This window comes from Phacochoerus africanus, chromosome 12 (genome assembly GCF_016906955.1).
Source record: "Phacochoerus africanus isolate WHEZ1 chromosome 12, ROS_Pafr_v1, whole genome shotgun sequence".
NCBI classification, from domain to species: domain Eukaryota; kingdom Metazoa; phylum Chordata; class Mammalia; order Artiodactyla; family Suidae; genus Phacochoerus; species Phacochoerus africanus.
In genome coordinates, this window is record NC_062555.1 from 22177662 (window position 1) to 22201545 (window position 23884).

At 37.7% G+C, this 23884-nt stretch overlaps 1 protein-coding gene across 6 annotated transcripts in view; it reads right to left on the reverse strand.

The window, feature by feature from the left end:
• The window catches only part of AKT3 (AKT serine/threonine kinase 3), a 305530-nt gene that overhangs the window by 171875 nt on the left and 109771 nt on the right, over positions 1-23884 (reverse strand). The gene's annotated exons all lie outside the window — the stretch shown is intronic.

The following is a 23884-nucleotide window of genomic DNA, read 5'->3' on the forward strand; positions in this document are numbered from 1 at the left end:
GAGAGGATTCTATTTAATTTTAAACAACGCAGGTGCCCAATGATACTACTAAGAACTCAATGGCTACCTGGTCTAAATTTTCAGCTGTCTACTGGCTATATCTACCTGGCTACTCAATCTCAAATGCTTCATCACAGTACTACAAACATTTTAAAAGCAATTCAACTTTCCCTACAAATCAGTTTCCCTTGACACCAGTTACCTAAGCTCAAACCTAACATCTGACTGTTCCCTCTCCTCTCCATCAGGAGCTAGGTCAGTATCACCTCCACAAGTCTCTCTGCTTAGCCACACCTGAACTGTCCTAACACAGCACATCTGCCAAACGCTAGGGCACTGTGAATGTGCCCCATTCTCCTCATCCCCCTTCCACCCTAAAGCATCTACCACCGCCACCTAATTCTAATGCAGTATGTACTGCTTTGATTACATCATTTTCTCATCAAAAATACTGACTCCTTACTGTTTAAACTATCAGCCTTTTAGTATAAATGTGAGCTCTTCCACCCTTTCATAATATCATCTGAATATGTATTTCACGTGTGGAGTTATACTTCTGAATTGGCAATTCTCAAACTTCTTATCCCAAACCTCTTTAAACTTTTTTTTTGGTCTTTTTGCTATTTCTTTGGGCCGCTCCCGCGGCATATGGAGGTTCCCAGGCTCGGGGTCAAATCGGAGCTGTAGCCACCAGCCTCCGCCAGAGCCACAGCAACGCGGGATCCGAGCCGCGTCTGCAACCTACACCACAGCTCACGGCAACGCCGGATCATTAACCCACTGAGCAATGGCAGGGACCGAACCCACAACCTCATGGTTCCTAGCAGGATTCGTCAACCACTGCGCCATGACGGGAATTCCCCTTTAATATTTTTAATACCTAAATATACCCAACAAATTTTTGTTTACATAGATTATATCTAAATATTTACTGTGTTAGAAACTGAAAAGAAAATTTTAACTTTTATTACTTTCTTTAAAGGTAATAAACACCATAAACATGAACAATTTTATGAAAATAGCTTAATTTTCTAAAAATTAAAAAATTAGTAGAAGAAATGCTTGACATCTTTGCAAATCTCTAATTTAATCTTTGGCTTAATATAAGATAGCCAGATTCTCATGCCTGCTTCTACATTTAACCTGTTACAGTATGTTGTTTCAGCTGAAATATAAGGGGGAAAATCTGATTAAAACAGATTTGTAGCTAGAAAAGGGAAGAGTATTCAATTAGTTATCGATGTCTTTCCTTGATACTACACCAGCATTTAACAAGCAGTCATTTTCTAAAAGGTTTACTGCAATGTGGAATGTGAAATCATTATCAATGACCTTTCTTTCTGTCCTCTGCTATGTGAAGTCCGTTGGTCTGTATTTCACACTGAATGAATTCTTTTACACTCTGTAGGATTCCGAACCATCACACACTGGTCATCTAGAGAACACTGGCCCATCAGGTTCACCAAATATTGACACATTTCATTACACAGTTATATTCATTATCACTACAAATCACATCAGGAAAGTCAGCACTTGGGAAGCTGGGAAGCAGGTATGTTCTCCAAAATTCTCCTTTCCACTTTAAAAGTCAGTTTTCACCACTGGCAGTAAATACTGTCAGTTCTTTTCCCTTGAAGGGATATACTCCAAGTGCCCAACCTAGTTAGCGACTGCCACTGGACTGATGCTCAATGATAACTTACTAAATGAATATGCATATACAACATCCCCACAAATGCATAAGCACACAAGAGGAACTGAAGAGAAAGAAAAGGAAAACCTGAGACCCCCCCTTCTCACTTTGATTTCCTAAAAGATACGGCCCTAATGTGAAAAAACAGGCCTAATTTATAAAACCAGAATGCTAAACCCACAGTTCCCTTTAAAAAAAGTCAGAATGGCCATCATTCGTAAGTCCACAAACAACAAGTGCTGGAGGGGGTGTGGAGAAAAGGGAACCCTCCTGCACTGTTGGTGGGAATGTAAACTGGTACAGCCACTATGGAGAACAGTATGGAGGTACCTTAGAAACCTATACATAGAACTTCCATATGATCCAGCAATCCCACTCTTGAGCATATATCCAGACAAAACATTCCTTAAAAAAGACACATGCACCTGCATGTTCATTGCAGCACTATTCACAATAGCCAGGACATGGAAACAACCCAAATGTCCATCGACAGATGATTGGATTAGGAAGACGTGGTGTATATACACAATGGAATACTACTCAGCCATAAAAAGAATAACATAATGCCATTTGCAGCAACATGGATGGAACTAGAGACTCTCATACTGAGTGAAATCAGTCAGAAAGAGAAAGACAAATACCATATGATATCACTCATATCTGGTATTTAACATACAGCATAAATGAAACTTTCCACAGAAAAGAAAATCATAAACTTGAAAAACAGACTTGTGGATGCCCAGGGGGAGGGGGAGGGATTGGGAACTTAGGGTTAACGGATGCAAACTACTGCTTTTGGAATGGATTAACAATGAGATCCTGCTGTGTAGCACTGGGAACTGTATCTAGACACTTACAACGCAGCACAACAATGGGATAAAAAATTATGTATACATGTATGTGTAACTGGGTCCCCATGCTGTACAGTGGGGAAAAAAAAAAAAGTGTGTTGGGGAAATAACAATAAAAAATTTAAAAGTTCGTTAAAAAAATAAAGTTAGGGAGTTCCCGTCGTGGTGCAGTGTTTAACGAATCTGACTAGGAACCATGAGGTTGTGGGTTCGGTCCCTGCCCTTGCTCAGTGGGCTAACGATCCGGCGTTGCCGTGAGCTGTGGTGTAGGTTGCAGATGCGGCTTGGATCCCGAGTTGCTGTGGCTCTGGCGGAGGCCGGTGACTACAGCTCCAATTAGACCCCTAGCCTGGGAACCTCCATATGCCACGGGAGCGGCCCAAAGAAATAGCAAAAAGACCAAAAAAAAAAAAAGTTAACTAATTTTGAGTAATCGTAAAAAAAGTTTTCTTAATTGTACTTATTTTTCCATTCATATTTAAGTACTCCTATGTAAAATTTGAAACTATTTAGATATTAATTTTCTCATCAGTGACATATATAGATACCAAATGCTACTATTTTAAAACAGTAACATTTATATTGACACAAAATGTTCTAAGTTTCATAAGGTAAATAATAAGTAGTAGTTCAATAATTACAACAGAAAATGAAACAGCATTTTTTTTAATTTTAAAGAAAAAACAGACAACACCATTTCTTTGTATCCATTTTTTTTATTTTTTAGGAGTTCTAAATAACCTTACCTTAAAAAATGTATAATTAAAAGAAATAATGCTCAACATCACTCATTATTAGAGAAATGCAAATCAAAACTACAATGAGGTCCATCTCACACTGGTCAGAATGGCCATCATTAATAAGTCAACAAATAACAAATGCTAGAGAGGGTGTGGAGAAAAGGGAATCCTCTTACACTGTTGGTGGCAATGTAAATTGGTACAACCCCTGTGGAAAACAGTATGGAGGTTCCTCAAAAAACTGTAAATATAAAACTACCATGTGATCCAGCAACTCCACTCCTGTAGAGAGAAATGGATCATGAACATGGTGAACAGACCTGTGGCTGACAATGGGGAGGGGACAGGGAGTGGGATGCATGGGGAGTTCGGGGCTGATAGAGGCAAACCATTACTTCTGCAATGGATAAACAATGGGGACCTACGGTACAGGACAGAGAAATAGGTCCAGTCTCTTGGGTTGGAACATGATAGAAGATAGTACGGGAAAAAAAGAGAATACATAGATACATATACGTATATAAAGAAAGAATACTCCTTCCCAAGAAATAGCAACAACAACAACAACAAAAGACAAAAAAATATAAAATAAAATAAAAAAATAAAAAATAAAAAAGGAGTTCCCGTCGTGGCGCAGTGGTTAACGAATCCAACTAGGAACCATGAGGTTGCAGGTTTGGTCCCTGCCCTTGCTCAGTGGGTTGGCAATCCGGCGTTGCCGTGAGCTGTGGTGTAGGTTGCAGACGCGGCTCGGATCCCGCGTTGCTGTGGCCAGTAGGCCGGTGGCTACAGCTCCGATTCAACCCCTAGCCTGGGAACCTCCATATGCCATGGGAACGGCCCAAGAAATAGCAACAACAACAAAAGACAAAAAAAAAAGAATACTCCTTATCATTTTTAAGAATAATATCCTGTCTGCCACTAAATATAAGCTCAGATGAAAGACAAAACATCACCACATACATTTCATGTTTTTTATTAAACCAATCTTAGGAAATTTAAAACATTTTACGTGGTTTATGGCAGGGCTTCTGGTTGCCAAAATGTTCTTAAAAATAAACTTATCATGCACCCTTGCTACATAGTACATTATACCAAGACTCTGACAGAACCATTTATCCCAGAAGAAAAATGAAAAGTCAAATTTCCCTTCTTGATTAGAGAAAAATAAGCATTTCTCACAAAATCTTTTTTATTTGATTGTTAATCAACAGTTGTACTGTTACATTAAATAGTGGATCTCAAATTTACAAAGAACTCCTGAATCCAATTTTTATTTTGTCATTTTTCGTCTATAATGTGAACTGACTTTCTGAGAAAGTACTTAGAGTGCATGCACATATTTATCAATTTGTTCTAAGGGCTGGGGACACAGCAGCAGAAAAAAAAAGCAAACACAGGGAATTCCTGTTGTGGCTCAGTGGGTTATGAAACTGACTAGTATCCCTGAGGATGCAGGTTCAATCCCTGGCCTCGCTCAGTGGGTTAAGGATCTGGCAGTGCCATGAGCTGTGGCACAGGTCACAGATGCAGCCCAGATCTGGCATTGCCGTGCTGTGGTGTATGTCAGCATCTGTAGCTCCAATCTGACCCCTAGCCTGAGAACTTTCATATGCTGCAGCTACGTCCCTGAAAAGCAAAAAAACCCCATGGTCTCCAACTCAAAGCTTCTATTTCAGTGTCATACCAGATTTCAGACGCCCTCTAAAATTTGGAGAAGGGTTCTGAATATTTCCTGAAAGCAGACCCTTTTTTATAGATTTCTATAAACATTCTCAAGTAAAGCTCATATAATAGCACAATGTGTTAGCCTAATTAAATATTCATCCTCTAGTTCCAAAAATGGAACTAAGGCCCAAAGAAATGGACCTTACAAAGGACACTAACTCATAAAGTATTAATAAAACAGAAAATTAAGCTTCTTGCCACCTACTAGACCCAGGTACAGAAGAAGGGTGATATTCCTAGTTTAAAAGAGTACAAAAAATTATAGCTTTTCACAGCATCTTGGCAAGAGACTGTGCACACTGCCGGCAAAGTAGAATGGCTTCTGCAGCACTGGAGAGCCCAGGAAAACTGGGTCTTGCCCAGCTGGTCATGGAAAAGGAAGTGAACACTTTTCTCACTCAGCTGAGGCAGAGAGTTCAAAATACGGCACATCTTCTCAGGCTGTTCTAAAAACAGGACCCTAAAGTCTTGGCTTTTACAGGGCCAGGTGCCTAGATTAAAAGTACGCTTTCTGCCACCAATTCTTTTACAATCGATTGCTAAAAATCAATCACATCTTATCAGCACAGCATCTACACCTAAGTTTATACCTGCTACACTAAAACTAAGTTGCATCATTCTTTCATTTGTTTTGTTTTGTATTTTAGGACCACACGCGGCATATGCAAGTTCCCAGGCTAGGGACTGAATTGCAGCTGTAGCTGCCGGCCTATGCCACAGCCGCAGCAAAGCAGGATCCAAGCCATGTCTGCAACCTACACCATGGCTCAAGGCAAGGCCAGACCCTTAAGCCACTGAGTGAGGCCAGGGATGGAACCCGAGTCCTAATGGACACTAGTTGGATTCGTTACCGCTGAGCCATGACAGGAACTTTCTGCTTTCATATTTATAGTCCATAGATTTCAACTAACTTAAGAGGCAGCCTCGTTATAATGGGGAGAAAGTCTGGTTAAATAAAGCATTTATGGGATACCAAGTTCTCTGAAGAGATTATTTTATGGATACCATCAATATACACTGGAAATTTGCATGCACTGTCATGATAAACCTTCAGCAAACACTAGTCATACCTGGATAAGATACCATCACAACTTTCTATCTTAATGGATGCTTCCAATTCTCTCTCATACTCCTTGGCTGGAGGCCTTATGTATTTTGAAGTATGCTATTGCCAATATCAAAACACATTTTCCAAAAAGATTTCTGCTATTTTGGCTTCTGTAGTGGACCAAATGGTGAACCCCAAAAGATATGGATGCACCCTAATCCCTGGAACCTAGGAACATTTATTGGCAAAAGATGTGATTAAGTTAAGGATTTTGAGAAGCTTATCCTGGATTATCTGGCTGAGCCTTAAATCCAATTACAAATATCATTGTAACAGTGAAGCAGAAGATGTGACATACAGAAAAGAGGAAGAGGCAATGTGACCATGGAGACAGAGTAGAGTGATGACCACAAGCCAAGGAACACGTGAAGACACCAGAAGCTGGGAGAGGCAAGGGATGGATTCTCCTCCAAAGTCTCCACAGTTACACCTGGATTCTCCCTTACACCTGCTGACACCTTAATGCTAACTTCTTGCCTCCAGAACTATGAGAGAATAAACCATTGTGGTTCCAAGGCACCCAATTTGCTGTAATTTGTGACAGCAGCTCGAGAAAACTAACGCAGCTTCTCAGCCCTAAACCCAACAAAGGCTTGTTTATAGATACCCAAACCTCCCCCCCAAAAGACAAAAGAACCCCCAAAAAACCCTACTGATTAAGTTCTTGGCATGAGTAGTACAGAGACCCATAGTTACTATCTTCTGCATGAAAAGGGAAAAATCCACATCACTCCTATAAACAGAAGAGAATCCTATCTATGAAATGGGGAGGTGGAAGAAGCTGTTCTATTTAGTTATATATAATGACTTCAAATTCTGGACTTTTGTCATCTTTCTTACCTTAATAGTTTACTTCTAATAATCTCAAACTGAAATTCTGGTTTCTGTAATAAATATAGGTGATATAGCTTTTAAAATTACCAATGGCCACTCACACGTGCTTAGATATAGGCTTCAAAGCTCATCGCTGGCTAAGAAGGTGAAGGTATTTTCACAGGTATGTCAAGAAAGAGGCAGTATTGTTATGACTCATCATAATGCTGAAACAAATATCAACTTAAAATTCCTGAGAATATCCAGCTTTTTATACTGTATTTCTATGTTTAATCATAACCTAAGTTTTTAAGATGTATTATTGTTTGTCTTTGTCATCTCTGAGGGATAGCTTGAGTTTGAATCCCAACTCTTCCATTTATGACCTGCAGGAAATTAACCTCTCTACACCTCAGTTTCCTCATCTGAAAAATGAGAATCATAACCTACCTGAAGAGTTTGTAAGGACATAATGCAAAAGGATTTAGAACATTACCTGGCATACAGCAAGTGTTAGATTATTTTAAACTTATTAAATGAGGAGTTCCCGTCGTGGCTCAGTAGTTAACGAACCCAACTAGGAACCATGAGGTTACGGGTTCGATCCCTGGCCTCGCTCAGTGGGTTAAGGATTTCGGCATTGCCAGGAGCTGTGGTGTAGGTTGAAGACATGGCTCAGATCTGTCATTGCTGTGGCTCTGGCATAGGCCAGTGGCTACAGCTCTGATTAGACCCCTAGCCTGGGAATCTCCAAACGCTGCAGGTGTGGCCCTAGAAAAGACAAAAAAAAAAAAAATACATGATTTCTAGTATTATCATTTACAATCCATCTACAACTGCATATCAAATATCCTACTAATCAAAATAGCACTTATTCAGAAGAATTAACATAAATAAGGCAACAGTGATAAATTTACTCCTGTCAGCAGAAAAAAAGTCTCTTTAGCTACTGTCAGGTATATAAAACTTGAGTCCTGTGTAAAGGAATATTAAGATAGGGGTAGAACAGCTATCAGAGGAGTAACTAGTTTTCCAAAGAGCAAACATCCTAGATCTCTCTGAATTAGCTCTATTAAATGACATACACAGGGTATATATAGTATCATGGAAATATAAATGTTTTAAGAATTTCCAAAGGAGTGCTTTAAACCAAAAAATGACAGCTTTCAATAAAAATAAATTTATGTGACTTTAAAAAGCCATTAGTCTTTAGGGTCCATTTTTATCTAAGACAAAATGAGGTTTGATGTTAATTTCAGTATAAAATCTATTTAATTTTATGGTTCCCAGTAAGTACTTGGCTACTTTTTGACAAATGCGAACCACATTTACACATATGAACTACCTAAAAGAAAACACAGTGAAATCTTTTTTCCACTAGTAGATTTTCATAACTAAGTATTAGCACCACAAATAAATACTGAATATATAATTCTTAACGGTATGCTATATTGCAAATATCCTAAAACTAAATATAGTTACTGAAGAAATGCACAATAAAACATTTCCAGGAGTTCCCATGTGGCTCAGCAGGTTACGGATCCAGCAGTGTCACTGCAGTAGCTTGGGTCACTGCTGTGGCATGGGTTTGATCCCTGGCCCAGGAACTTCCGTATGCTATGGGTACAGACAACAAAACAAGCAAAAAAAAAAAAAAAAAAAAAAAAAAAAAGCAAAAAAAAGGGGAAAAAAATTGCAATCCTTGAAATTGCTTGTTACTTTTTGCGGAAATTCCCAAGCCAGAGATTGAACTCGAGCCACAGCAGTGACACCAGGGAACTCCAGCCTGTTACACTTCTAAATAGCAGATCCAACTATCATATTCCAATTGGTTCAAAGTAAAAGCCCTACTTATGCCTCTGCCAGGGAGTAGAAATGAGTTTTTCACTGAAATGGTAATCTTTTACAGATGTCTTGAAAGTAACCCTAAATTTTAAAAAAATATTATCTCCACTGCAGTGAGCTAGCATAGCAACAATTTTTCAACTGCATAGGGACAATCTGAAATTTTAATAAATCAAAGTGCTTTTACATACTGTAGGTGCTTACTAAATATACACTGACTAGACTTTCCAGCTCCTGAAAACCTGTATTTTTAGGTTATTATTCTACTTTTATTAAGTCCTTTCCAAGGATGTTTTACTTTGCCCTTGGGCAATTAAAATTGTTAAATTCTATGGTGTTTTTATGCAACCTCTTGGACAAACAGCCATTAACCAGCTTTGGATGTGTGTTGATGATATATGAAAACTAGATGATGTCTGCAAAACACGCCAAAAGCATTACTGACTCCTGTCCAGCTCACTCATTTTAAGGTACTGTTCAGTAAGTATCATAGAGCAAAGAATAAGGTTCTTTCAACAATTTCATTTAAAATTGGGGAAAATGGGCTTCTAATAGATTCACTCATTCAAATATACTTAGTAAGTATAATACTAAAAAAAAAAAAAAAAGGCACTAAAAACAGCACTGAGAATGCAGCAACGATACAGTCACTGCACCTGTCCTCATGGAGCTTTAGGTACAGAGGCAGCTGTGAGGAGAGCCAGCTAGGAAAAAGCAGGTTATTGAACAATTAAAATTCAAAATAAAAATTTCTCCCACTTTCTTAATCACTCCTAATAGTCCAGGAAGTCATACTGAGGAATGGCAACACCTCCTATGCCTTGGCATTTCCAGCTAGCATCCTATGTGCCTCCTGAAAAAAGTGCTCAATAATAACTGCTGTTTGATGCATTACTGTGGGGGAAGAGACTGGGAGGCATATCAGCATATGGTCCTTCAACAATTCATGAAAGAACTGATTACTCCAGGTTTGCTGCTGTGGTAATTCAAGATGAGGCACTGCACCCATTCCTCTCTGAAGCCCGACGACCATACAAGCAGAGAAGCATGGTTATACAATTGATGATGCTACTTCCCACCAGCATGACATACAGCACATCTTAACCTTTCCCATTTCAGGATGCTGCCTGTGCTTGGTTTTTTGCCTCTTGTGGTTTTCTGCACAGTATTGATTAATCAAGTCACACTGCAAAATCTTTATGATGATTTCACCCAGCTTGTCCGGCTATCACATAAGGTCTTTGAGAGATTTGTCTGCTCTTGTGCTGGTCAACGGGTACCACGGCAACTGGCCAGATGGAAGGGGTTTACAATTTTGGTGATTTCGCATTGTGCTTCCAAGATGTCTTCAAAGCTTTCCAGATGTACCCACGTTCTTCTGCTTTACCACATATGCTCATTCAGGATTATTTTGAAAAGCACGTTAGAATCAAGAAATTTTGCTTCCACTGCATAATGCATGAACTTGTCATTTTTATATTAGGTATGGTTTTCATCTATTTTCTAAAGAAGGCTGGGGTCCATGTTTTGCTTTGAAGCTGAAGCAATGATAAGAATGGTACCTATGCACTGAATACCATAAGATGGTACAGTGCCAGCTTCTCTAAGATCTCAGAGTGCCTGGTCTGCCAGTACTTAGTCTACTTTATAATTTTCTTTTGTTATCCAGAAAATTGCACAATTACCATCTACCTTTAAGCATTCTGGTACTTGTTTCATAGTATTCTATAAATTAATCAAATCCTAGTTCCCTTTGTTTTTAGAAACATTACATTGCAAGCCAAAAAGCTGATACTTATTAATTATTCTTTTAAACCTAAGAACATCTTAATAGAGTTATAGTGTTAAGTTTTACTGTGAGAAAAGCACACATAACAAACTAGCGAACAGAAAAATAGCATCTTGGCAATTTAGTGAAGAATAAACCATGAGATTAGTTTACATAGCAGTAGATATGTTGTGGAGAATTACTCGATTTGTACTCAGCTTCCTGCTGGGTTAAATGTGAGCTAAATTATTATTTTGCTTACATTTACGCCCTTGGAGATTGCAAAAGCAAAGCTTTCTTTTTAATCTGCTTTCTGCATTACAGCACAAAGTCCCCAACACCACACATACAGTCATTCCTGCACTGTTACAAGTAGCTAGAGCCACAGAATTTAACTATTCCAAAGAAACGGACCATTTTCAAAAGCTTTCATCAGAAGGTTTTAGAACTTCCTTATTGTAAACATTTCACATCATGTTCGCGAAATATCAAAATTAATGTAATAGCCTACACCTCAATAAACAGCCTCATTAATGAATGTCAAACTGGGAGGTGCCGAGGCCATTTCCAAACCAACCGACTCACCACAGGAACCTCCTCCAGCACCTACTGCAGAGCAGGCTGGCATCGTCCATTAACTGAATGGACGTGTAAACCCACCACTGCGCAGAACCGGGCCAGCCTGTAGCAGCTCTCTCAAATGGAAATCCCACTGTAACACAGCCCTGTGCAGCTCAATCCATTTTCTGTTCTAACACACCTGATGGGTAGAATACACACCAACAAGAGTGCCTCACTACGGCAGGGAGACGGCGCTGGCAGAGAAGGCTGTGTGCACTCATGAGGAGGAGAGGCCTGCGCCATTTGGAAAAAACCCTCAGGTGACTCAACCATCCCAACCCCAAGTTAAAATCACTGCCTTCTCGACTCAGACGCAACAAAACAGAATCAGGTCTCATCTTAGACATTCACCAACAGACGGTCTCCTATAATAAATTCCCAATAGCAAGGTACCCAAAATGACACTGCATGAAATCACCAACTCTCTCCTTCTGAGGCTGAATCCACGGCCGGTGGTAACCTCTTGCGTCTCTCCTTTGCTTTTCCTAGGGGGACACTTCCTGAGACGTGTACCGTATAGAGGGTGTAAGAATGGCAAGGACACCCTTGAATGGACTGAGCCAAGCACTGTGCTCAGGCATCGTGCACAAGAGACCTGCACGTAGGCAGGGAGAGGGGGGTCAGGCTGAGGCTCTGAGACACTGGTCACAAGCAAAAGACAAAGTTGAGATTTGAATGAAAATCTATTGAAATCAACAAAAATTATACTCCTCCATGCTGCCCAAGCTTTCAAGACGAGGCCCCACGTAGCAGAGAAGAGAGAACACACTCTCAAGTCTAGGGTTCAAATGCCAACTCTTGGGCATGTTGTCTAATCTCTCTGTGCCTAAACTTTCTCTTCTGGAAAACGGGGACAGCAGTAGTGAATGAGAAATCAATTAACATTTGTAATGCCCATATAACAGCTGCCTCAAACTAAGTATTACATAAGCATTTGTTAAATGAATAAAACCTCTTAAAAGTATATGGCTAATCAAGAAAGATTTAGTGAGTGCCTAATGTGAGTGCTTAAATGTATACAACATATTAAACTACACAAAAGTAAATGGACTATTCAAAATAAAATAGAATTTGTTACAAGAAATAACAAAATTGGAGAAGACATGGAGAAAAGGGAATCTCAGTATGTTGTTGGTGGTACTGCAAACTGGGGCATCTGTTATAGAAAACAGCATAGAGTTTCCTCAAAAAATTAAAAATAGAACTACTATATATATAGTATGCATATATATGCATGCAATGGACTACTACTCAGCCATAAAAAAGAATGAAATCCCACCATTTGCAACAACATGGATGGATGTTGAAGGCACTACGCTAAAGTGAAGACAGAAAAACAAATACCATGTGATTTCCACTATGTTGAATATTTGAAAAAAATGAACAAACAAAACAAAAACTCAGAGATGCCCCCTTCCTTTCTAGTGTTTACCAGAAAGGAAGGGGGCTTGGAGAGTGGGCAAAATGAGTGAAGTGGATCAAATGTATGGTGACGGATGAAGTAGACTGGTGGTGATCATGCTGTAGTATATACAGATACTGCATTATCATACTGAATTATGCTATACACCTAAAAGTTATATAATTAAAAAATAATTTTTAAAAAAATTTCAAATATAGGTTTGTTCTCCATAGGGGTCACCAAGACAAAACAAAAAACAAAAAAAAGCCCCCAAAATAAAACAGACAAAAAAAAACAACAAAAATTTCAATGTGATTTATTTCATTTATACAAATTACCTTTGTTCTACATTAGTTGAGCCAAATAGGTGTTTCTTTGTGGGTAAACAATTTTTGGTATTCACTTTGCTTTTCATCCCTCATTATTACTGATAATAAGGAAGTATATGTCATTTATGTTCAGTCAATTCAAATCTTTCATTAAAAACAGATAATACTGTCACAAAAAGTCTTCCTTATTAATTCAGTATCAAGTAACTCCGGGGTGGGGAGGGGGGAAATCAAGCATTCCACTGGATTTATTACTAAACAGCTCAATGTTTCTTTCAAATTATCTCCTAAGAAAGTTACCTACATACCAAAGCCAAAAAGCAAAAGCACAGAACTCACTATTCTGACATTGGCCCTTCCACTCCACCTTTTCATTGCACAAATTAATGATCATTCAGTCTTAAACAGTCTGAATTCAGAGACATGTTCAACCACACTTTAATGTTAGGCTTTTATAAATGAAATAATAATGTATTTCAACTTCTGGTACATTTACGTATAACAATTGCATATCCAGTGAAGTACATGGTTCTTGATATACTGCATCTTAAAGATCCGATTATGCTTAAGTTTATAAAACTGGAGGGAATATAATGCTTCCATTTCAATGAATGCTGCCACACATTCAAAAGTGTGGTTCAAATAATATTGAGTACCAGAATATCTGCTGTCAAAGAGCCATAAAAGTAAAACACACCCAGGAAAACCATCTTAACTTTCCTAGGTACTTTCCTTATCCTCCCTGTAAACCTATCTCATCTGGCAATGTGTGGCCAGTCAACTGCTAGCATTTTCTTAGAAAAGAACTGAACATGCTTTGAGGCTGTCATCAAAGTGAAGTACACAGAAACAGCTAGCACGTTTAAAGAGCAGAACAAATCAAAGAGATGGAACCACACATCAAACGCTGCTCGATGATCCAAAGAAGTCCATTTCTCCTCCCCAGAGCAGAAAAGCTGCTTCTCAAAGTTCAAAATGAATTTACTTACCATGGCCCTCTGAGGGCAGTATTACCTAACACATACGCAGAAATTTCAGCAATCTTTACCTACCATTCTAATAAAAATAAATTTCAATAAAGTAACTTGAAGTGGGTATATTTGCTCATTACATACAAACATTTCTTTCCTCGTCATTATCCATACCTCTACAAGCACAATAATGCTTGCTTTCAAATGTTTCCAGCAAGTTTGAGAGAAAAGATTTTCTATAAACCAACACATCCTGAAGGAAAATGACTTGAAGCCTCAATATCATAGAGGCTTCAAAATACAATAAAATGAAAAATTATATAAATGATTCTATGCTGTTTAAATATTATATTAAGTTTCTAATGTAATGGTCTCTGTAGAATAATTGTTTTTTCTAATGTAATGGTCTCTGTAGAATAATGTGTTTTTAAAAGTTGCAGGTTATCAAGAACATACAAAATTTTCAAGAAAGATAAAGTATTTCAAAAGAGATTAACATTCAGCCTGGAACACTATAGGTGTTCCAGTTTTTCTTATATGCAGCTAAAAGCCAATAGGCTCATCTGTTATAAATCATTCATTTACTAATAAAATATAATACAAATGACAAACTGGCACTGACGGGTCAAAGCACCCAATTAATTTCCATGTTGATTCTAAAACTATAAAAATCTTCATGTATTAATTTACTTTCTAGACTCTATTGCAATGTGCCTTGGGTGTTTTGTCCCTTTTCCTCAGAAACTATCTATTTCACACAAATTAGTAAAAATGTTTTCTGGCATTCGCTTGGCAGAGATTTTTTTTAGGATGCACAAAATACTGAATAACTCACCCTATATATAGTGCAGTGCCCTGACAGACTTTTAAGAATATAAAAAGTGCCAACCATCATATCAGAGTTTTATGTATGTTAATTGGTGACTATCCAAGTCTAAACTGCATACTGCCGCCACTTCCCCCCGCCACCCCCAAATAAAGCCAGCCTAAAAACAAAGAGCTGTCTTATAAGTGAGTGACCTGTTGAAAGGAGATAAATTATTACACGCAGGTAAATAACAAGATTTTGTTTTACACAGTAAGATCTCCTGACACGTGGTTTCCCCTTAATAGAAAGATGCTTTTATCTACAATGTGTTCTTTATTTACTTTTAAGGTAAGTCCTTGCTTCTGTAACTTAAGGTCTAGTTCTCCACTTAGGAATGATGCCAATACCTGGCATAACTTGGAGGAAACTAGGTTTTAAAAATATGTACTACTGGAATTAGACAGTTTTATTCTTTTTAAATTATACCATATAATGGAGATTTTTTAAGGTCAAAGAAAAAAATTTTAAACTAAATTCCAAGTCCTATCTTAGTAAAACAGAAAGTACAAAGAGCTATCTTAACAGAGTCAGTTGAACATAACGCAAATGCAGAGATGGGAAAGAAGGTCATTTCATAAAATTCTTCTCTGTAATAAATATATATACTTAAGTTTAAATATCTCTTCAGAAAGATGCCAGGAAACAACAGCTGCTGTTCTATGTGCTTTCACTTAAAAGTATAAAATTATGAACTTTGATGCTGTGTTGCAGTCTCAAAGCAAATAAGTGACTTGCCTAGCCAAAAAAATACATGAACTTCACGGTTTAAGCCTTTCTGCCTTTGTATCTTAAATCGTCTTCTGTTCTAAAAAGTGCTACCAAGTTTACTAACATCTTTAATCAGATTTTCTTTAAACTAAACACATTAAAAATTTTAAGGCAAAACATTTAGCAAGATGCCTTAAAGAATGTCAGACAGTGAAATACTCTGTTTTCAACATACTGGCCAATATTGTTAAAAATTACTATTCATGCAGGATTTTTTTTTTTTTCCTGAGGCACAATTCAAATACATCTATATAACATGAAAGCTAGAAATTCCTAAAGTTTTTTGAATTACCCTGAACATAAACCAAGTACAGTCTCACTCAAAAGTGAAAATGTCCTCGGTATTTAACAGTTTCATCCTAATCTGTGATACAACATTTCATAGGCTTTGGGGTATTTCCACTTCTTTGGCACTGTAAGTTGTTTTGGCAAACATACCATTAAAAAAAAAAATTAAGAGTACAACACGACTACCTGTATCTGAATACTGGCATCCATTACCATGTACTATTTAACATTAAAACACCCTTGTATGAAGCTAGCATTGCTCAATTGCAGTCTATTTGTTAATATAACCAATTCAGTCTTCAAAAGAGAACTCCTTATTCACTATACCCAGTCCTCTTAACCACTCTTAGAAACTGGATCAGGCAGCTCTCCCAGGTGCAGCATCCCCTGACTTTCATGCAAAATTACTGAGTAACACTTAGTAAAGAGAGAATGCCTGACAGAAACAAGAATGTTAAAAGAAAAATGGAAAAGGATCATCTCCATCTGAGTGGGAGTTAACCATCCTATCCTGAATTTATCAATTCCCCTCAGGTGAATCAAAGCCATTTCCTCTTCACTCTTCTAAAAACAGTTCTACTTATCCCAGCACTTTTATCACTATATGAGCTTGATCAGTTTGTCCACAAAAAAGAGATGGAACAATCGAACAATGCTTTAAAACTCCCCGAGGAGATACTGTTTTAATGTTGCCTGTTCACTCCAATTATTATATTTAATAACTGTAATGTGTTCCCAAACCTTATTTTAAAAATAATTATAACCCAGAGTTCCCTTGTGACGCAGCAGGTGAAGGATCCAGCACTGCCACTGCGGTGGTGCAGGTTCCATTTCTGGCCTGCTAACTTCCAAGTGCCACAGGTGTGGCCAAAAAAAATACATAATCATCATAACCCAAATACAGCTTAAGTATTGGCCACAGCAGAGAAAAGCATAGCTCCAAAATAATGAGATTAATATTGAATTAAGGGAATTAATCCAATTTCTGCAATCTTGCAGTTTTTAAGTAGAAAAATAATTTTATAAGATACAACATAAAATCATTACTGAAAACCACTCATCCTCCACCCCAAAAATAGTTACATGTAACAATTTTCTTGATATTCTCCTTAGATAGCTGATTTCCCTTCAGATTTATGAAACAGACATAAATCACTCATCATAAGGTTCTAAGAAAATGACCTCGCATCTTAAACGGCCTCTAGAACTGTGTCTGCTTGCTCCCTTTGGAACAGAGCACTTCAGTTAACAATAGTCACAGCCTTTAGACTTCCACATGGCAGCTAACAAAAAGAGTACTAACTGCTGCTGTTACACATGTTCCAGACTTTCCAAATATATTATCTCATTTAATCCTCACAAGATCTGTGAATATCAGTGATTGTTTCCTTCTATGAATGCATGAAGAAACACACTTAAATAGGCTAAAGGGACTTTCATAAATTCACTCATCCAAGTTAAGCCATATTTCACACAGTCCAAGTGTATGTAACTTCAAAGACACTCTGCCTTGAATATTTCAATCACCGTATTAGGAGCTGCCTATACTACAATTCTGCAAATGGCTCTCAAGTAACATGATGAACAAAACACAGACCTCCAAGTTGGCTCTTACTCAAACGTGCTTTTGCTCAGCCTCTCAAGCTAACATCCTGGCTGCCTCAAACCACACCCTCAGCTTAACACCTCTCCTTGGAAAATGGCATACTGCTTCCTCCCAAGCTTAGCAGGGCTATCAGGATTGACTAGGAAATTATGAACATATGTACATAATTCTACGTACAAAATATGGACATTTGTGGCCTTCCAAATCAAAAGAAGAAATTAAATATATGAGACAAAGGAAAAGTCCAAAGTAGCTGCTGGTTCTCTATGCCTTTTCAGCAAATATGGGTTAGTCACTTGAGGAAAAATCGACAGAAAGTTTTCCTCAACAGACCTGACCTGTATTTCTTCGTGAAGAGTATAAAATAACAAACTCCCTTTAGTCCTTTCAGAAAGGCATTACTCGGGACACGACGCTCTGCCAGTGTTTGCCTTTCAACCACACTTAATGCTTTTTTAAAAACAATTATGCAACAAAACCCTAAATGCTTTAGGAAAGCATGAGTTTACCAAAAGTCAAAGTGAAAACTCTTTAATTCCCCACACATACTTTTTTGCAGAAGATATCCAAATAGAAGGAAAAAAGAAAGAAAGAAAAGGGAAGGAAAAGTCAAGGCTTCTCTTTTCGTCTTCTATTAAGTTCACTCATACTGTGATTAGTTTTGATGTTTTACAAAAATTTGAGGTGTTTTACAGCCTAAGTACCTCTGAGAAATTTTACCTAACACCACTACTCCTTCTCAATTATTTAAGGTCAAAGTAATAAAAACACAGAACCAGTGTAAATAAACTGGTTTAAACAAACCCATTTAAATAAACATTAACTGCACCCTACATTTAAGCGCTATCACAGCATTTCAAAATATTTCAGATTATCAAGTCTCTAATACCTGAGGACAAGAATGAATCAGAAGGAAACATACAACCAATTCATTACTCCATAGAAATGTGTAACTGTCATTCATAGACTCAAAGACAAGTAACAGAAAATGTGTTAACCAAGAAGGGCAGGTTCTCAGATAACTCTGTTTCCCAACTAGTAAACATCTCAGTTCCAAGTAGGACGGAAGTACTTAGTCAACGCATTTGGTACTCTCCATCTCACCCCTACTGGTAGGCTATAAAATCAATTCAGTTTCAAATCATGGTTAACATCCTGACTACTGTTATATTAAGAGCACTGGGATTCACCTGACTTATCTCCTAACCAAAACCTCCTCTTACCAGGCAGCAGTTCACACGTAAAACGCAGCAAATAGAATAGCTATCATCTATATGGAGAAATAAAGTTTTTATTGTCATTTTAAGAGAAGTTGTTTTCTAAAACTAGACTTGAATAAGAGAAGGAAGAGGAAATACTAAGCTCCTAAACTAATTAGCGAACTAAGGGGAAGGGGCACGCGGGAAAACAAGGATAATTAGTGTGTCCCCTTGGTTAACCAAATCCACACGTACATTGGCTCTGTATGTGCACAAACATCAGCAGCATCATAAACCGTCTCAAGTTCTAGCCATTATTCAGTTCGACATCTGCACATGTTTATGCGTCTCTCCAAACAACCTCTTGAACACCCTGCTGGAGCTGTCATTTTTTTCTTCTCCCTATCTGGCAGATGGCAAGTCAACAATCGGCATCAACAGCAGCCGAATATCTCCCCCTCCACCCTACCCCCCTCAACAGACACAATAATAACTTCTTTGTGCTTCCCTACAATGCAGCTGCTTAAACCATTTCGCTACAAGGCTGCTTTGCCTTAATAAAAAAAAAAAAAAAAATCCCTTCTGTCAAGTCTAAAAAGCAGCATAATGTTAAGCAAGCTAAAGCCACAGCACAGCTGCAAACGGGCAGACACATTGACAGCTCCTCCCTTAACAAAGCCCTGTGAATTGAAGGGGGTTCATCTGAGGCTCACACAGTAATTAGTATAAAAAAGTCCGACAGCCTCTATTATGCTAAAGGAAAAAAAAACTGGACAGAACTGGGCTGCTGTTTTGCGTCAAGAGTTCTGCTGCAGAGTAGATAAATCATGTTGGGTTTTTTCCTCTCTTTTTAAAGACAGTAATAAGGAGGATGAGAGAAGCTAATTTGAAAACTTGGACACAGTAATTGTACCATATGGTGAGCATTTATCCTTTCTGAAATGCACGCTAACAGTCACTTACATGCACACTGCTTTGTTTTACAGTTGTTATTCTCTCTACCATATTCATAAAACGGATTTGAATATCTGATACTCAAGCGAAGTTGGGTGTAATTAGCGACAGAACTGCCTGGGTTTAATTTACTGGCCTTGCACTGCAATCTAGGAAATGTAAAACAAAGTTAAACAACGTGTCCACCTTGTAAAATGCTTTTTAACTCAATATAAAGAATGAATACAGGTTCACACAAGTGTTGCTAAGTTCAGGTGTGGTACCTTTTGAAAATTCCCAAATAAGCTGTAGCTGTTGGAAAGATTTCTACTAAGACATTTCAGGATAACAAAATCACCAAATGACCTTTCATTAAGATCATCTGGTTTAAATCTATATGTCACTGAATGAAGCACATGTAACTCTTCTCCATAGACTTAACAGAATTTCCTCATGTGTATCCTAAAAATTTTTCTTCAAGCAAACCTGTCAGTTATTAAAAAGTTATTGAGTACTATGTGCCAAGCATCATGATAGGCACAGAGAGAAGGATACAGTATCAAAAAGTTTTCATATTTCTAAAATAAAATTTGAACATAAAGTGACCCAATGTTTGTGTTTGTCATACTTCAAAATTCTTTAAAAACCCACCTACTATTTTTTTTTTAAACTCTTCAATAACATTAGGGTATAAATCCAATATACATCAGTGACATTTTTCTGACGAAAAAAAATTGCACAGAAAAAAATTCTAACATTAGTTTTTCTTTAATCAGAAGTGAATTCATTTTAATGCGAGCTGTGTGCCTCTTCAGAAAAAACGTAAAGTGTGTACCTTCTATGAACTACATTTTAAACACTGAGACACTGCACTCAAACTTGTAGGAATCATCAACTTTCAAGTGAAGTGAAATCATAGGTCTGAATTTCCACAATTCACGCATATCCACAAGTACTGTTGTGATCAGTACTTTGGGGACATGAGAATGTAACATATTTTAAGGAATTTTTAGTTCAACAGAGAAATCAAGAGTCCCTACTCAAGGCTGAAGTAATTACAGTAATGTTTATATCAATGGTAAAAATATCCCAATAAGAAGACAGGCATAATTACATTCAAAAGGAAGAGCCCACCCAATGACTTTCACCAATGATATTGTATGATAAATCTCTACCTTTGGGCCACAGGACCAATTTACCCTAAAATTAAAATACTACTTTTTTGTATACTTTCTGGTTTACTTAATATTTTCAAATATTAAAGATGGGCTTGATTTCAGATAAACTGTCATCACAACATTTTATCATCAGTTTTTCCTAGCAAAATCTACCAACAACTTTGAAACTATCTGAAACCATTTTGCATTATGTCAATGATAATGCAAAAAAATCTAACTGTCCAAGGGTATAAAGACTATTTAAAAGTCTCCTCTAATAAGAAGCATTTGTCTTTTTTATACGAGTATAAACAGCAGTTTAAGAAGAATGCTCTCTTCATGTAATCACAATTCTGACGACTTTACCTAAGGGGGCATGGCAATGGCAAGAACAAAATTCAGTCTGTTAAGAAAATGTTTATAAATTAGAATTTTAGAACCAAATGACACTACTATGTCTGATAAACTCTCATTTTGGTTTACTTAACAAGATATCTTTTTAAGAGCTCATGTATGCCACAGAAGTAAAAAGTTGGTTTTTCTTGCTAAACGTGAATAACTAAAGTCCTCGTAACAGGTTTAACAGGTACCAAAGACAATTAACATTACATAGGGTACCCTGAAATACCTGCAAATATTTCGCCTAAGTCTGTGACTACACCGCTAAGAAAACAATGCAGCAGTCTACTGATGCCCTAACAATGATGGCAAACCTGATCCAAGGCTTAAGGTTTCAAGAAGGCTTTCATCTTGATGTATTTGGCAGAAATAAAAGCAATGAATCAGTTTACAACAGACACCCCATTTCTATAATAAAAGCAAATCAAGCAATAAGAACGGATATCATACAATTTCATATCAATAGGGCCTAGAAGCTAAAAAGCAATGATTACTAATACTTTATTATGATTACATAGAAAAGAATGGGAAGAAAAGAGATTATTTCTAGAATGGTGTTGGGAAGCAGGCCTCAGCCAAAGATATACCCTTGATACTTTGTCTCTATTCTTAGGGCTCTTTTCGGGCCCTTTCAGTTCCAAGGAAGAAAGCCCACTGAAGCTAACACAAGCAAAGCGTTATTTATTGTAAGAATACAAAAATCTCATCCAAGGAAAAGAGCTCTATAGGCAGAGTTTAGGCCATTTAGATCTGGAAAATGACAAACATCACCTCCCTGTTTCTTCTTCAGGGACTGTGGACGTTCTGGTCTCTAATTTCCTTCTCTGGTCTCCCTTTCTCTTTCTCCCATTCCCCCAAGCACCCTGCTGCATCTTTCTTAATTTATCTGCTGCATTTTCACATTCTAATCACTGGTTCCTCACCTTGCTTAGAGGTTTGGTTAACCCCGCCATAGGTTAAAAGCAATTCTAACTCCATCTCTTAGGTACTTCGGTCTTTCATCTCTCTAACTCCTTGAAAGAGCTCTTGGATCAGATGTCCACTAATCAGCTTAACTGAGGCAGGAGTACCTATCCCAAATAAAAGGAGGTGAGGATAGAGCAGTTCCCATCAGAAAGGGCTTCAGAGACGGCAATAAAACATGAGTGTCCCAGGACACTGAGCCATGTTAGCTGTGTGCATGTGTTTTAAGAAATATATTTACATATTTCTAGTTTACTGGATTAGTTTTAGCAACTGGAAAAATTACTAATTAAAAGCTTTTAGGAGTAAGTCACTGAACATGTTATAAAACAGTAACTTACCCAAAACTGCTTTATGTTTTATTGACTATGAGCTAGGACTACTAAGGCATCCAGGTATAAATCACTTGAGTCTCATCGGCTATTAATGCGTAAGACACACTCGTATTTTTCTATGACTAGCTTTTACATAGTGTATTTGAGGATAACACTCATCACGTGGCAGAAGTTTATGTAACTTCCACGTAACTATAACACAAGTTCAACTGGTACCACAGTCTTCAGGTTACTACTCTCATATACTAAGAATCTAAATGCCTCCTCAAAAGACTTGTCCAGTACTTTTGAAATTGTGGGTCAACATTTTTTATTTTATTTCTACTACTTGTTTTTTGGCTATGCCCCCAGCATGCAGAAGTTCCCAGGCCAGGGATCAAACCTGTGCCACAGCACTGACAACACTGGATCCTCACCCCACTGAGCCACAAAGGAACTCCATGGGTCAGGACTTTCAATTTAGCATCACAAATACCAGGGCACTGGCAGACCCCACCTAACAAACAGACAGGATTCCAAAGGTTTTTTGTCAGAGATTTAAAACTTAGTTTATCACAGAAATAATTTTACAACTATACATGGTAGTTAAGTCCTACAACAGTCATTAGCTGAAAAAGCATTATTCAGTATGAATTCTAAGACTTGGCATTTTTACACTATTTTACTTTGCTTTCACTCTCATTTCAAGTAATCCTCCTCTCAACCTGGACAGAAACAGGTTGGGTATTAATATTCCCATTGGTATTTTGTTCCTATAGATGACACACAAGAATAGGGATATGTTTTGCTCAAGAGTTTCAAAACTGTTAAGTACTCAATAGAAGAGAATGAGATACCCGAGCTTCCTATCACTGGATGGCCATATAGCAAAGATATCATAAAAGAAATCGGAGGGAGTTCCCGTTGTGATTCAGTAGAAACCAATCTGACTAGCATCCATAAGGATGCAGGTTCGATCCCTGGCCTTGCTCAGTGGGTTAAGGATCCAATGTTGCCTTGAGTTGTGCTGTAGGTCATAAATGCGGCTCGGATCCCGAATTGCTATGGCTGTGGTGTAGGCTGGCAGCTATAGCTCTGATTCAACCACTAGCCTGGGAACCACCATATGCTATGGGTGTGACCCCAAAAAGACTAAAAAAAAAAAAAAAAAAATTCAGTGAAAGGTTGTGCCAAATTGCTTGCTCCTTAGGTCACTTTTAACATTAAGATTTTAGGATGTTTTTATGAAATAGGAAACCCAAGATTTGGCACTGTTAAGAGACATGCTTACAGACCAGTTCTTCTGAACTCCAAGTCCAGTGTGGCTCCAGCTAATCTGTAGATCACAGAGCATACATTTTACATTATACTTGTAAGAAATCCTGGAAACTCAAATAACTTTTAATAATATTTCTAGTTTTTTAAATGCATTATAATAAATCCAGGACACTGAATATACAACACGTCCATGATCTTCCACACAAGTGGGACAAAGCAGAGGGTGAAAGGAGAGAGGTATG